This window comes from Coffea eugenioides, chromosome 2 (assembly GCF_003713205.1).
Source record: "Coffea eugenioides isolate CCC68of chromosome 2, Ceug_1.0, whole genome shotgun sequence".
Classification (NCBI taxonomy): Eukaryota; Viridiplantae; Streptophyta; class Magnoliopsida; order Gentianales; family Rubiaceae; genus Coffea; species Coffea eugenioides.
Genome location: NC_040036.1, coordinates 44,515,797 through 44,532,617, shown reverse-complemented (window position 1 = coordinate 44,532,617; position 16,821 = coordinate 44,515,797). Strand labels below are relative to the sequence as shown.

Here is a 16,821-nt window from a genome sequence, read left to right as displayed (position 1 = left end):
CGAAGATGGTGTTGACTATTGAGTGGCATTTTCTCACTTGTTCATGAAATTTTAAATAGATCATCGAGATGTCAATATATTAACGGTTAGTAGCCATGAGTCCATGACAGACGAAATCAAAAAATGGACTTGCTAATACATTTTCTTGGTTTAAACCCATGAAAGTTGACCTTTGTTTACTTTGGTTACCTACTATATTTTCTTTTTTGCTGCAAGCTTCTGGACTTTACACGTGTTTAAGGTTTCAGCCATTGACGAAGACAAACCCCGTGAGTCTTCCGCAAGGTTGCTTTGTCCTATCTCAGATTTGCCACACTTACTTATCAGCTTATTTATCAATTACATCGATGCAATCCAAAATTTTTTGTATACTATATATTTGTTACACCAGCGGTAACCCGAAAATAACAAAAGAACTACTAAATAGTAACTCAAAATGTTCAGTTTTTTTTTTTTTGTGGGAAATGATATTAGCACTTAAAAATTCTCAAAACACTTCTTAAACTTCATCTAACGCAAAAGAAGGGAAGGAGTGCTTGAAACTTTTTAAGTAGTGCTAATATCATTTCCGTTTTTCGTGATTACGATATATTATTCTCTTCTACATAAACTATTCAACATGGAACCGTGGTTCGTAAATTATGTCATTCGGTTTCGCTGCATTTGCCTTTATTCAGACCATAACATTTGCCCTGGTCCCATATTTGTAGTGAGTTAAAAAGTTCTCCCCCTCGTGATCTTGGACAATTCCTCTGACAAGTTGCCATTTCTTTTCAAATTTTTAGAAGCACTGCTTTAATATAATTGTGACTCTTTTTTTTTTCCTTTTCCTTCTATTTAATTATAATTTGAGAAGCAATTAAAAAAATCTAAATATTTCTTAAACAATTTAAACTACTAGAACAATTTGAATGAATTTCAAATATTTCATCAAATTCCTCAATCCAAACAAAGCTCAAAGTTATTTTCGGTTGTTTTTCCCAGTATGTCCATAGATTTAATGATAGAAACAGTCTTTTACATATATTTTCTTAATCTAAATAAAGTAATACTGGACTTAGTAACTAAGTAATACTAGTACTGTGGGTGTGTTTGGATTACAAGATTTTTTTTTAAAAATTTTAAATTTTGTTTTGCTTACGTCATGCACACAATTTTCAATCACTTTTTTATCTCACATGCATTACATCATAAAAAAATGTTACATTAATTATTTTAAATAAATATTTCAAATAACCTCAAATCCAAACAAAACTGCTTGTCATGCGTGTTTCTTGCGGATTTTTTTCAGCAGAAATTGGAGGTACTTCATTTATATGGCTAAACTATGCTTAGAAATTATATTTGAAGTGATATATATATATATATATACACACATACATACACACAAATATATAGCATGTATATGTATGTATATGTGCCTATATAAAATAATTAAGGGTTAATTACATTTACCTCCCCTAAGGTTTAGCCAAACTACTAGTCAAACCTTGAGATTTAATCAAATAATAGTCTAATCCCTTGACTAAGCAAACGATTATCAAATACCCCCTTGCTGTCCTAAAACGTTAGTTAAGGTATGATGTCAGTAACAAAACTATTATGAGAGGACAAAAATGCCCTTATAGACCCATGTGTCATCACTAATTTCTTTGACTTTTTCCTGAAGTAATAATAACATTTTTTTTCTTCTCTTTGTTTCCTAAAATATACTAAAAGAAATTGACAGCCCAAAAACCACAAAAGAAAAAGAAAAGAGTTGCAAATTTTTATGAAAGGTCAATATCACTAGTTGTTAACTCATAGGAAAAAAAAGAACAAAGAGAAATTAAATGAAAATTATTAAAAAACATAACAATAATAAAATATATTATTAAATGAAAAGAGGAGAAATTAAATGAAAATTATGAAAAAAAAAGAAAAAGAGACTATACCAAAATCAAGAAAAAAATGAAAGTCCTTTTGAGTTGAGAGCTTCACCTTGTAGTGGGTTTAGATTTAAATAGCCTTTTAATTTAATGGCTAGAGTTGAAGCTAGGATTGTCAATTGGGATAACATATAATTTGCTAGCAACCTTCGTTCAAAAGACTTCTTCAAAACCAATAAGTGTGTACTGGGTATAATTGGGATAATACCATGTGTTAGCTTTCAAGCACAAAAGGCACATAATTGCATGGACGATTTGTTACTTTTCTACCCCTATTGGTACAAATCAATAGTTGCTATATGCCCCATGCCAATTTTCTACATGGTAAATATGAGGAATTTGCGAATATAAAGTGAAATGGATTATTTTTGTTATTAGAGATCTATAAATTTAAAATGAAATGGGTTTCACCTCTTGAATAGAGTGATCTTGATGTTTTCTTGTTGACTTGTTGGCTGTTTGTGTTCTATTTGTCATGAACATTATTTTCATACAAAATTTGTAGAATGTGGTTTGAGTAGTGATGAGAATAGGAGATGCAGCTGTTTGGTTTTTATTCTATTTATCATGAATAAATTTTTCATAAAAATTTTATTTAATTTGGTTTGAGTAGTGATGAGAATACGAGATAAAGCTATTTAGACTTGTTTGGTGATTTTGTGGTCACTTTGGGCCAAAATTGATGATCAAATCATAATTTACACAAAATTTTAAGTCCCAGCTGCAAATTTGACAAAGATCCACCATTGAATGTTAGTAGCTAGCAGCCTTCGACTGCAGCTGCCATATTCAAGCTTTTGCAAGTTAAAGATGAAGAAGATTAAAATAAAAGGAAGGAATTATGATTTTCTTGTTCAGCTAATAATGCTTATGGTTATCTTGTCTTTTCACCAATTCCGTCTACGATACTTAACGGAAGTTACTAATAGGGGGGCATTTGTTATTTGACCAAACTTCAAGGATCATTTGGTAGTTTGGTCAAACCTTAAGGGAGGTAAATATAATTAACCCAATAATTAATTGGAGCAGTTGAGTAGATATTTAGCATTGGTCTTCGACACTTGGAAACTTGTTCTCTGCTTTGGAATTGTCAAAAGTGAGCTACTGTACAGAATTCAAAATTTTGCAATCCGTACACTTTCTAGTGATATATATATATATATATATATATATATATATATATACACACAAATATATAGCATGCATATGTATGTATATGTGCATATATAAAATAATTAATTGGAGCAGTTGAGTAGATATTTAGCAATGGTCTTCGACACTTGGAAACTAGTTCTCTGCTTTTGAATTGTCAAAAGTGAGCTACTGTACTGAATTGAAAATTTTACAACCCCTACACTTTCTAGAAAAGTTAGACCAATACTAGTAGATGAAGTGTGAACACCATCTAGGTCCCGCAAAATTAACACGCCCGAGACGGTATCAAAGACTGACAGAGTTGGTGAAAGTAGACATCAATAGCTATTTCGGGTCGATGGAATCGAAGACTGACAGAGTGGGTGAAAATAGATATCAATCCGTATTTTGGACTGAATTTTCTCACCCTCATGGATTTTTTTTTGGTGTTTTTGAACTGTGGATTTTGTGAATTCCCGATTTCCCTATTTCAAAAATGACCATGGAAAATGTCCCTGCTCATCACACAGTAACACAGTAAGACACCCATGGAAAATGACCAGCTCATCTCAAATGTGTTTGGATAGAAGATTATTTTGAATAATTTTAAAAAATATTATTGTAACATTTTTTTGATATAGTGTATGCAAGATAAAAGAATAATTAAAAAATATATTTATGATACAAGTAAATAAATTCGTGTAAATAGTTTACTATCTAATGCTAATTTAAGTTTTTTTTGACTACTTTTGTGTCTTTCTTAGTGAGAACGGTATGTTTCATCAAGTAGGCTTTGTCAAAGCATTATTAGAGAGACAAAAATAATTATTAGCTGAGATAATCCAAACTGTACCTTGTTTGTTAGAATAAAAATTAGATGCCATCTTTTCTCCCAAAATGTTCAGGAAAGCAAACTCATTGCTAAATCCATCACGTAATTGAGGTTGTTCCAGTCCATCCATACTTTATGAATTAATGTTTTCTACAAAAGATGAATAAATATAAATATATAAATATATATACATGTATGTATCTTCGGTAGAAAAAATGGATGAAGGGTACAATTTTTCATAAGAAGTACGAGGAGCTAATGTACATACCAACACTGAGCTAAAGTAATCGTTGCATGATGAAATCTGAAAAGGTTGAAGTTTTCTAGTCACTTATTTATTGATTTAGTTATTCATTTTTGCTAATAATCAACATTGAGCAATAAGCTCAAGTCCCCTTGTGATCTTGAACTGACCTATTTTCCTAGACAAGTTAAGAACTCATTTTATTTAATTATGATACATTCCCTCATTTTCTTTATAATTTTTACTTTTTTTATGATAACGATAATATTTTTATAACTTAATATATCCGAATCTACAAGGAAGGGAGTCTAAAGAGATTTATAATTTCTACTTGTCAAGCATGGATGTGGTTATGGTTTACTACAGAAAGTGTTAGTGGGATTAGTTTGCATAAGACTGCCAGTCATGCGTGACTGCTAATTGTGAGATATCTAACAAAAATTGCAGAATTCCAATTAAATGATTGAACTCTATTTTGGATTGTTAGAACTTAGAACTATAGTTGGTACAGTATCACAGAAAATAGTTGTCTTGCCCCACGAATGCAGGCACTAACCTTTACTTTTGAATTGTTAGAGGTACTCTGTGAGAACCCAGATTTGCCCTAATATTTTCCTAGGGTTTTTCCCCCCCTTAAATTTCATGTTTTCTGCATTTTCTGGCCTAGGAATATTTTCTTGGTGGATTTTATGAGCAATTATGGTTTTTAGATGCTTTTTCTAGTATTGGAGAATTTTTAGAAAATTAAGAATATATATTGGACGTGGGACCCACGAGTGCGAAAAGTTCGGAAAAATTCGGCCAATACGGTTAAGTTTCGGATACTGTGAAAAATTTATCGGGTGTTTAGAGATAAGTAGAGTGGGTGAAATGATTGATGTGAGAGGTAAAAGAAAAGATAGGATTGCATTTATGAGAGTGACAAGTGTCACATAGTTATTGGATTTGACTTAAGAAAGACTATTCACTATTTTGACTTTTGACCCAAGGAAGTAAATATCTCAAAAAATTCACAAAAAATTACCATTTTCTTACCTTGTGTTGGCCGGCTCTCTCTCTTGCAAGAAGGAAGGAAATTCTTCAACTTTCTAGCTTCCATTTCACTCAATCTTCCACAACTAATCACCTAGAATAGATTCTACTCCATAAAAACCTTTCTTCTAGTGCTAGTAAGTAGTTTGGTGGAGTTTGTTTGAAGAGCTAAGGTGTCCAACATCTCTCTCTCTCTTACTTTCTTGGTAAGTGATGCTTGAACACCCTACTACACCTAATGATGTTTATGTTATGCTTAGAAGTAGCTTGAGTGATGGTATATGTGATTTATTTCTTGGTTTGAAGTGATTTGGTTGAGTTTTTTATTTTTTGAGGAATTTTCTGTTTTCATATGATCTTGATGGTGTGGTTGTTTTTGATGGTTGGTAATAAGGGGCTTTGACTCTAGTGGGTGTGAATTGTTGATAAATGCAATCAATTTTGGGTTTGGAATGAAATGTGAAAAGTTAGGGTTCATGAACCCCTAATCTGTCCGAAATTTTAGGTCATAGATAGAGGCCGAATTGGACTTTGCTCAAAACATGAAAGTTGTAGGTATTGATGAGTATGAAGTGTCTGAAACATTTCAGGGCATTTGGAGTAGTATAGAGTGAGTTATGCCGTTTTTACTGTTGCTGTTTTTGGTGAACAGAATGTCCGAACTGCGATAGTAATTGCCTGTTTTGACTGGAATTGGTTTGGATTTTGTTGTTGGTGTCTTCTGATGAAATGTAGCTTAATGTCTTAGATTTCATATGCCTTTGGAATCAATGCATTTGGACCTGTGTAGGCTGAGATAGACTGATTACAGTTTTATGTGATTTGGGAACCTGCAATTACGGTTCTGGCTTGGTTTTCTGCATTTTTGACCTAGTTGTGCTAGGATTTGGACTGAGAGGCCTTCTTCATTGTTGTAGCCCTGTTTCATAGCTTCGAAACGGTGGGTCTTATACCCCCATCCGATAACCGTAGTGAATTTGACGCCATTACCGCATAATAAGGGCAAAACAGTTTTTCTATTCGGGGCCAAGGCTAGTGCTACTTCTAATTTCTGGTTTGCTTATGATGCTTGTTTATGTATATGAAACCCTATTGGGTTGTGATTAGTGTTGATTCATGACTCGTTATCGAGTCTTATGGTAATTGTTTACTCGTTCTAGGGCGTGACGGTGGTTCACGACATTCTCCTGACGGAAGTGCATGAAATAGCACTGAATTGATTGGTGAGTATACTACTCACTTAAATGTTACAATGTGGCTTTGGTATATGTGAATTTGATGCCTTGACGGCTAATATGGCTATTGAAAATGATTGAGGTGAGGGTGTACTTGACCGCCCTCACCCCCTTGTGATTCCATTCAGGACTGTTTACCGTTTTACTGAAATACTGCACTTGCTATATGAGATATTGAATTCCATTCATGGAAAACTGATTTGGTGTCGTTTGGACGAATGTCCAACGGCCTTACTGTATTACTGAGCTCAACCCCGTAGGTAGTCAATTGGATCGAGCCGGCGAGGGCTTGGTCGTGAATATTGACGTGCCACGGGGACTGTACTGGGGAATCTTGTAGTAATAAGACTCTTGGTTCCGGTATACTCGAGTATTACCAAAATGACTGATTGGAGTGCGGGCCCGGTTGGGGTATGTTTGGTGGAAGGAATGGAGTGAAGTGAGGTCTACGGTCGGGTATTCTTAAACATTGACGGAGGGTCAATGAGATTGGATCAAGAATGTAAGCGTGGAAATGGGCTCTTGAGAGCCATCCGTATCCTTTTACCGACTTGTTTTAATTCTTAATTGTGTACTCGAAATGAAAGATTATGCTTATATGATCCTTGTGCTTATGTGGTAGTAACTCACTGGGCTTAAGCTCATTCCGTTCCATTTGTTTTCCTTACAGGAAAATGACCACTTTTGGAAAGGTTATACTTGTTGGTTGTCAAGTTGAGCTCATGTAAATGCATCTTTTGGATAGCTCTTCGAATGAAACCCTAATGTGTTTTGGGTTCACTTTCTTTTGATTGGCAAACCGAACATGTATATTCGTAGTGAATGATTTTTGATATGCCGTTTTGGCTTGAAAATGTTACATTTCAATGTGTGTATGTTTGGTTGATATTTGGTTGAATTTTGGATCAACTCGTATTTCAAACGGCGAAAGAAAATTTTGGCTACTCTCGGCCTAGTATCTGGATTCTGACGTGTCCAGCACTATTCATCTTCGGCTTCGAATTTCGTTTTTATTTATTTTGTGATTTTGACATATTTGCGCACGTTGGTATGTTCCGGAACGTAATAGATCGACGTAAACTGATCCGTTAGTCCTGGCGAGAGCTGGGCAGGCAGTCCGCTAACCCCTTTGGTTCGCCTTAGGGGAAAGTGGGGCTGTTACATACTCCATTGAAGAATTCTATACATGCCCCTTTTCTAGAGAAAAGTTAGTCAAATACAATATGAACGCCATCCAGGAACTTACCTCCAAGGAAGTTTTTCTCATCTTCTAACCCTCCAACTTGAATCTTAAATTGACAGAATAGTTGAAGGTAGACATCGTTCCAAATTCCGGATTCAAATATCCAATTGATTGATGGTTCGTGTTTCAATCATTACCTATTGGTTTCACCATCTCCTTATTCTTTATTTCAAAGCTTTATATTTGGGTAAAGATTTATGCATTTATGAACGCTAAATTCATCTCAAAATGCCGAATATAAGTAAGCAATCCCAAGGCTTTACCTATTTTAGTGCCTTCCTCAGTGGTGATGCGCAATTTTCATCAAGTAGGCTATATCCAAGAAGTACTTCTAACATGTCTTGTTTGTTTTGCAAAATGATGGAGCCATCATCTCCCCCAAACTGTTCAGTCGAAAAAAAAGAATAAGAAAAAACAAAGAAGATAAAAATTTATAGCTTTATGCATACCAAAAAATTAGGTTAATTAACTAAAAATTCCATCAACTTTTGTGGTACTTTTTTTTTTGGTGTTTTGGTGGTTGAGTATTTTATAAGATGAATTATGCAATTAACAACTAAATAAAACTTCTTCGAACGAGAAGCCATTGGTCCTAGGGCTAAAAATGATATCAAAAAATTGGAGGTCTTGAATTTTCATTTTTCTCTCTATTTCTTAAATTTCACTATTACTAAAAAAGAGAAAACAACATAAAACCTCCCCTACCTCTGCTCCAGTGGTGCAGTTATAGCTAAAAGATTAAAAAGATGTTTGTTAATTTATGCCTTCCATTGCGTCAACTTGATCGACATTTTATGGTTAATATACTATAATGCACAAAAGCTGAGGGTGATGCTGGATGATACCAAAACTTTTGCAAATTGATCTGTAAGTCATCAATGCTGGAAGTGTAGAATGAAGATAGACATGTCCGATGTTGCTATCCTGTTTGTTGTATTCTATAAAGCTACTTCATTTTTAATGCTAATTTTCTTCTTCTTTTCAGGTGAATTTTTTTCAAGTTCACCTTTTTAGAAGATTTCATAAGTTTAATCATAATGATGAGTGAGAAATGGATGAGCTACTAATTACTTTAAGACGACTTTAATAGGAATGCGTTTTTGTAGTAATTGGACGTTGTACTTAATAATTCACGTCCCCAATCTGTGTTCCATGTTCTAAAGCATTTTTGTTAGAAAAAGGATAAAGAGGAGCAAAGATTAATAAAATGTTCTTTGAGGCACTTAATACAATGCCAAGCCTTTTAGCTTATGAAAACGAGTTTGATAGTTTAGCCATTGATACCGATCAAGCTAATTAATTGAGCACATATAATTTATTTATACCATACCTGCTACTTATTTTCCTTAGGGAAAAAAATCATGCTCCTTTCTACGAAATTGTTTTCATAGAAATTTGTTATACAGGTTGAAACATCAAGAGCTGTGTTATCAGTCACTTCAAGAAAAACACGGACAACAGTTAATTTTGTCTCTACTACAGTACTCACAAAAATGTAATTAAAACTCCAAAGAAGAACCAGGTGGAATATACTCTACTAATTTTTTCAAAAGAACTAAAGGAAAAAATTTGGTCATCATTTATATATATATATATATAAACCTTCTGGGAGTTGATAGACAAAAGAACATTCCACTAGCTCATTTCCTACAGAACAGAAGTAAATAAAGAACTTCTCTAGATTGTCCACATTTATATGTTCCTTTTGCTTTAGAATATGTAGTACATTTAACCGCGTGCTTTTGCACCCAGTATTCTAAATTCCTTTTCTTTCATAGGTGAATAAAATTAAATAGAATAGATCAATTTTGTCAAAAGAAAAAAAGTAGTTCAACATTAGGTTCTCATTTTTCAACTTTATGATAAAATTGCATATGTTCTCATTTTTCAACTTATGATACAATTGCTATCATAGCTTTTCCTTTTAGATCTAGGTGAAAACATCGACAATGATGACATGAAACTCAAAAGAACGTAGTTTGAACTTTGAAGTCATAAATTAACCACTCTTCATCCATAATTTTAGAGGAAAGGAGCCCATGTTTGTACGTCCCTGTTAAAACCATGTAGTAAATTAATCTTTTCAACATAATAAGTAGATAACGTCCCACCAGCATTCAGCCCAAACTTTCGTCGTCCTCTCACGTGCCCGGCATGTGGATTGGAAACATTCAGTCCTTCGCGCCTTGCGCGTTAGCTTCCCACCTGGCCTCGCTGCCAGTATCCCATGTGCTTCTGCTGCATTCTCTCTTCCCGCTGCCTTTTCTCTCTGCAGTTGCTCTCTCTGTCTTTCTTCTGTCATTCTTTTTCCTCTTTCCTCTTTCTCTTCTTTTGCCACAAATTCGGGTTTCCCTAATTTATTTAGAGGCTCGCAAAGCAACGGGCCGCAACATTTTTCATCATTTCTCCACAAAAGCCTCCACTTCCGTTTTATCTCCTTATCTCCCTAGGGTTAGCTGCACAAAATACAAAAACCTCTCCGCTGCAGCGCCGCTTCTCCTCTCCAAAATTATAATGCCCAAATCTTCAATACCCTTAAGACTCTTTGTTCTTTGCTTATTTTCTTCTAAGTTTGCGGCTTCCTTGCTCTAAGTTTGCTTATTTTATTTCTCTTAACTTTTGTCGGTGATTTTCCTTCTTCCTTTGATTTTGCTTTTCTCGTTGGCTTGTGAAGGCCACAGAATTTCTCATTTTCTCTTAAATGTGGTCTCAAACAACCTTTTCCATTCCAAACCTGGGTGGCTCCGCAGAACCCTAACCCACAGTAAGCTCTCAAACCTTCAGCCGCCGCAGCTTTCTTCTTCTTCTTCCCCGTGCTGCGCTATTCTTTATAGATGCTTGCAGATGGATAGCTGATTGTGATTTGTCTGTGAAATGTGCAGGTTAAGGAGGGAAAACGTAAGAAGAATCAGCAGCGATGGCGGTGCCTTTGCTTTCGAAGAAGACAGTGAAGAAAAGGGTCAAGAAATTCAAGCAACCCCAGAGCGATCGAAAAATCTCCGTCAAGGTATATCACCGTGATTCACTTGAAAAAAATTGTCCTTTTAAATTTTTTTAATATTTTAGGAAATGCACTATATAAGGCATTTGCAGATTGATCTTTATTTTCGTGTTCTATTTGCGAAATGGGAAAATGATTGTAGAAGCTTTAAAGAAAATGATAAGACATGTAAAGGAACTAGCTTGGAATCTTTGATTAGGTTTAAATTTTGTTTTGTGTTTTATGATTTTCTCATGGCTATTACAGATCCCTCATTCTTCGTTAGTTTTTTTTTTCCTAGAAAACTCCCTCTTGTCTGCCGCGGCAATATTGCTCTGCTGCTTAGGCAGAGGTTCTGAACCTTGGTATAGAATACTGTTGGGGTATCTGATGTAGGTTTCACATGCTTCCCATGTGCCCCTGTTTCCCTATTTTTCTGGTTCTGTTGCTTTTGCTTTCTTCCCACTAACTTCTCTTTCTTTTCCACTGGCAATGTTGCTCTGCCGCTTAGGCAGAAGGTTTTTTTTTAGGTTCCCGATGATCGAAAATATGTGGTCGTCTTGGGTACATGCTGTTTACAGTGCAAGGAGCATCGACTCTCTGCTCTCTCGCTCTCTGGGTTTGAGTGGTCTGAATCCTGTCCCGGCCGTTGCTGTTTTCCTTCGTTGTAAGTTTTTTCTTTTTTTTTTTTTACAATCGCATCCGTCATCTGTTTTACGAAGCTAGCCTGCATTCTTTCCTCTTTTAAGCCATTTTTTGTGTTTTAGATCTGTCGTGAGTTTAGCTGGTTTCAACTGGAAAGGTCTGCTATGTAGCTTATGTTCGTCAATGATGTGAACCATCTTCTTGCTCTTTCAATGCTTTCCTCTTTGCTGGTTTGAGAAGTGATTCTTGAGATGAATATGGGATTATGTACTAAATTTTAGTGAGTCCTAAAACTTTGGTAGTATATGCTCTTATTAGGTACAACAATGTTCACAAATGATAATGAAATGGGGATACTGCCTTATCTTTGAATTCTAGCTTCACTATAAGCTCTGATTTGAAATGGGGAAAAATACATCCCGTTATCTCTATCTTTAATCGGACTTGAAGATTTTATTCATCAAGAAAGAACCCTGACTTGTGCTTTTTCAAACTGATGCCGTGCATAGTGCTTGTCCCCTTTGTGGGAAGGTCTTAGTGTAGTGTTTTTTTAGCCTTATTAAACGTAATTCAAAAAAATTTATCTATTTATGTATAACTGCAAAGTAGCCTACTTATTGCAACAAAAAAAATTCTTCTGTCATTTGAAACTTTGCTAGCAAGAAGTCCTATATTTGTGATTTGCTAGCCTGTTTGATTTCATGTTGTGGCAGATGGCCATATACTGGTACGTCAAGTGTGTTTCTTTTTTGTCTCCTAAATAGCAATATCCTTATTGTAATTATCTGAGCAATAATATTTCCAGTTCAACATTCCTCTGATTCACTGCTTTCAGCGCTTCTCTTCCTCAAACTTCATCTATTTTCTCTCCCATTCCTACCTCTGTAATTCTCCTGCTTCTGCTTTCGCTTGTCCCCATCTCGTTGTATCAAAAAATTTTGGTATGTTTCTATCCATCTCATCATCTTCCCCTCTTCGATTTGAGTTCTGTTCTCTTCGATTTGAGTTCTCTTTTGCCTTTTAGATGGTTACATGAATTTTGATTATTGTTTGTATTTTTGTTATCAGATCATTCTGGAATGCTTAGCTTCCCTCTTTCTTTTCTTTTAATTTTATATTTTTTTCTTTTTAGTCCATAATTTTTCTTTTTCCTCTCAAATTTCCAGCCAAGCATATATGGCCAAAGAAAGGAAAGCTGGAGAAGAAGTTGCTCTAGAGAAGATACGCATGGACAATGAAAAAGAAGGGGTATTGTTATTCAACTCAATTTGTTATTTTCTTAGCTTGTGACATTTTAATTTCCTTAGTGGATAAATGGTTATGCCTGCTCTTTTCAGAACATTCATAATTGAAGCAACCACTAAATTCAGATTTTTTTTTCTTGTAGTTGCCTGTAACTGCCATGCATGAAATAAAAATTCCAAGGAAGCTGGATTTGTGCTATTTTGGGACCCACCCTTTGGTGTGTAGCTTGTGTTCTGAAAAAAACTATGGTGTGTGCCTTAAAAAATTTAAACTCTATTGTACTTTGTTGCTCTTTTCCTCTTTGTGTTTTGGGCTAGAGTTGTTATGTTGCTGTTTATACTAACCACTACAGTTAGGGATCTGCTTCATGAGAGAAGTGTGGGATTATGTATTACTTTTTGGTTACCCTTTGTAGTGCAAAGGAATGTATTGATTCCCTTTGGTTACCCTTTGGTTCCCCCAGAATATGTATTGATTACCCTTTGTAGTTAGGCTAGCACATCTAATTGCCTTATCTCTTTTTTTTTTAGAGACCGAAGTTTTAGAATGTACATGCTCTGCTTACCATTCCCTTCCCGCCAAACCCCCTTTGCAGGTCCCTAAATCTGGGATGAACTGAACTTGATTTAGTCGCACCTTACCTTTCATTTAGCTGTCACAAGCATATCTCAACTCTCTACTCCCGACCATTTTTAGTCAACGATAGAAATAGTGTAGCACGTCGCTATTTTATGCTTAAAAGTTGCTTAGTGATATGATTGCTTGCACATGTGAATCAGTGTTTTCATTCTGCTACTTCAATATCACTTGAAACGGTACCTTTTATTTGCCTGCAAAACTAAAGATACTTTCATATTGCAGCTACAGATCTTGTTACTCGATCCATTAGAGTAATGATGGATTTAGGGTGTGAAGAGGTATGTCACTGGTCCTGCTGCATTTGGAATTTGTTTTTTTTTTTTCGTTTTTTGCCTTTGCTAATGCATTATGGCTTTCTACTCTTCTTTGCAGTGCAAAGGAAATTGTATTGTTGGAAACTAAAAACAAAAGGGAAATGTAGGGAATATTACTGGGAGATGACTTTAGTAGTGGAAAACTATCAGCTTCAATTTAAGGATTCTCACTAAATTCTACCCGAGCAAGTACAAAGCTCGTAGTGTCAAGAATGTATTAATCCCGTGATCCACCTTTTGGCTTCTTAGGAGTGGAAGGGGGTGATTTTTAGCTACATGGTGCTTGTCAATCATCCCACTTGTCAAACCTCTATTATTTGACCGAGGCTAGAATAGTTAGGGCTCGTGGTAACCTTTTATACTGCAATCAAAGAATCGTAACCATACTCTACCCTCTCTTTGATTAATATACCCTTCTTTTGTTACTGCATGCTTTCCCTCACGTTTGCACAAATATACATAGACACACACTACACCAGTAGTGCTAATAGCTTTTTTGGCAACTACTAGCTTTGGATGGCGTGAGGAAGTTGTCTTATTTATTCAATTGTTGAGCTTATCCCAAATATATATATATATAGAGAGAGAGAGGGAGAACTGTCATTGGTTCCCTGATATAATTTTCCTTTTTCTGTTTTTAAATGGACTAATTGGTCATCTAGACATGGTTGTCAACACTATTGCAGATGCAAGCATCTTTGACAGGTTCCTTTTCTTTGTTGACTTGGAGGTTTCTTTACTTTGTTGACTTGGTTTAGGACAAGTCGAGCATTAGGTATATCTTGAACAGATGTCATGCACTGGTTTACATTAGCATTTGATCTGATATCAATGAAAAAATATGTTTGCATTTTGGTTGTTGATTTTGGCAGAAAATGACCATTAGCATTTTGGGTGAAAAGAGGAGGAGAGGTTTTTTTTTTTTTTTGGCTAGAAATTTTTGAGAGTACCGGACAATGTAACACAATCACTTTGTAGTTTTAAGTGGAAATAGCAAATCCATTTTGGATGAGTTTATATAGATGTAAACAATAATAGTTTTATTTAAACCCAAAGTAGTTACTAAAAAGTCTTTTAGACCCCTTGTTGAAACAAAATTTCTGCTATTTGCTTATATTGTGTTCTTTCTTTTTTATTTTGTTTTGTTTTCCATTGTGTTTGTTTATAAGCGTTTGTTCTTGGTGTTTTCAAGATAAAGTTCTTGATGTGGTTGCCAAATTTATAGCTACTCATCTTCTCAACAACAACTTGATTTCCCTCATCTTGCATTGCCTTTGCCAGAGTAGATTCAAGCAAAGGGTGGTATGACAAAATGAAAATTGGAATATGAGAGAGAAGACACTCAATTTATGTCGAGATGTAACAGAGTAAGAATTGTTCTCCATCTAGAAAAAATCCAAGGAGAAAAAGAGTACTTGCTCCATATATTCTTGACTGGTTCTTTTTGCCTGCATGTCTTATATTCGTTCTCTTCTTTTGAACTATCCATCTGCCTAATGTGCCACTTTATCCTCTATTGTAAGTCGTCCATTAGTTATTAAAAAATATATAATTGATATTTTTTCCCTTTCCATATATTCAGATGAGAGAAGCTATAAGTGATGCTGCTCTAACATTACCCTACTGGAATAATTACAACAAGATGCAGAATACAGATCTGAGGCATATCCTCCTAAATTCTTAAAATGCCCATCTCAATTTTAAGGTTTATGCACAAGTCTAAGTAAAGTCTATTTGGATGATTTTTTGAATATTAATGTTTGGCCTTTTGTTTTGCTGGGAGTCAGACTTGGAGTAGGTTTCATGAGAACGAACTTGTTGGATTTAGTCATTGCTTTATGAAGGCTAAAGAAGTGGTGTGAAAAGGGTAAAGAAGTTTTTTTCTAAATGACAAGCTTCTACCTGTTGATTAGCTATATATTCTTGCATTTGTCTCTCTTTAATTCGAGGTTGTTTACTCTATCTCTTTACCTCCTTAACCCCCTAAAGAAAATGGTGGGTATTATTCTTGTTGTCCTTAATGAATGAGTCCAATGTTGCGTTTTATAATAAATGTTAGTTATTTACTACTTTCTATTTTATAGGTGGATAGCAATTACCCAGTGAGTCCACCATGGTATGGTCTATGCTCCAATAGGATACACATTTGGAGCAGGAATGTTTTAAGATAGACGGCCTGAGAGGAGGTTCCCCTTATGGAGCAGGAGTTTTCTTAGGAGACCACACAAGAGAACCCACTGAAACAAAGCTCACACTGGTGGAGCACCTGGGAAAGTATATGGCATTGATGGCGAAGAGGTTTGCCCTGCCTCATTCCTTCACAAATGATCACAAAGACAGTAGCTAGCCCCTGCAAAAGCCGTTTTGGTTGTTATGCTATTGTATATTGTAATTCCATTTTTTGCCTTGTATCTATACCAATGGCACTTTACCTTTGTGATTTTGGAGGGTGTGAGAGCATACTCCTTGTGTGTAAATAGTTGACAAAATTGGTACTCATTCCAAAGCGGATCGGTATTTGTGCATTCTTTGTTCACAGGAAGTTCCCAAGTATGCAATGTAGAAGACTCCATGAAACAAGGACTCGTTGATTTATTCCCCATTTTAGAATTTCTTTTGCTGTTATTTTCGTTAAGAGGAAAGGCATATAAAATTTTACTCCTGTTGTTTTAGCTTCAGAATTTATCTTTAGTCGGATTATGTAAACTAAGAAAGTGCACCACAGCATGGTGATTACTGATTTTTATATTGTTAGATAAAATTTGTACCCGTCCCTTCATGATTTTCCTGCTCTCGGTATATTTGAGTTCTCGTATTTTTCCTGCTCTCGTATATTTTATCTCATATGAATCACGAAGATTTGGGATAGGGTCTACTTTCTGCACTTATAGTTCAAAAATTATATTAATATAAATGTTTTCACTATTTTGAGAGCATGAAAAGATAACAAAATCTAACTCTGGATGATGTTTACAAGTTTAAGTAGTTGCATCATTGGAAAATTGATGGATCTTATAACTAAATCATAATGCAATCTAGCCTTGAGATAGCAAACGTCGATGGCAATTTGGACAAAATTCTCTAATATTCTGATATTTTGTTGAGAATAGTACTTACTATTTTTTACATGATTACATACTTAGGAGGCTTGAGCTTTTATTGATCAAGGATGCAGCCATCCTCAATAGTTAACCTCCGCTGGCTTAGGGGTGCCCTCGTTGTATTAAAGTTTGCTCTAATTTTGGTTTATCTGTACCATTAATGGATCTATTTTGGATTAAGTACAAATCATTTTACTGGACTGGGCATCTCCATCTATTTTTCCCACCGTGCGTAGCACGGTTTATACC

General features: G+C 35.1%; 1 long non-coding RNA gene across 1 annotated transcript; it reads left to right on the top strand.

Moving 5' to 3' along the window:
• The first annotated feature begins 15,559 nt into the window (after positions 1 to 15,559).
• Positions 15,560 to 16,066, top strand: LOC113764040. The gene is made up of 2 exons (XR_003467447.1): positions 15,560 to 15,769; positions 15,920 to 16,066. It is a non-coding gene; the product is annotated as an uncharacterized LOC113764040 (long non-coding RNA).
• The last annotated feature ends 755 nt before the right edge of the window (positions 16,067 to 16,821 follow it).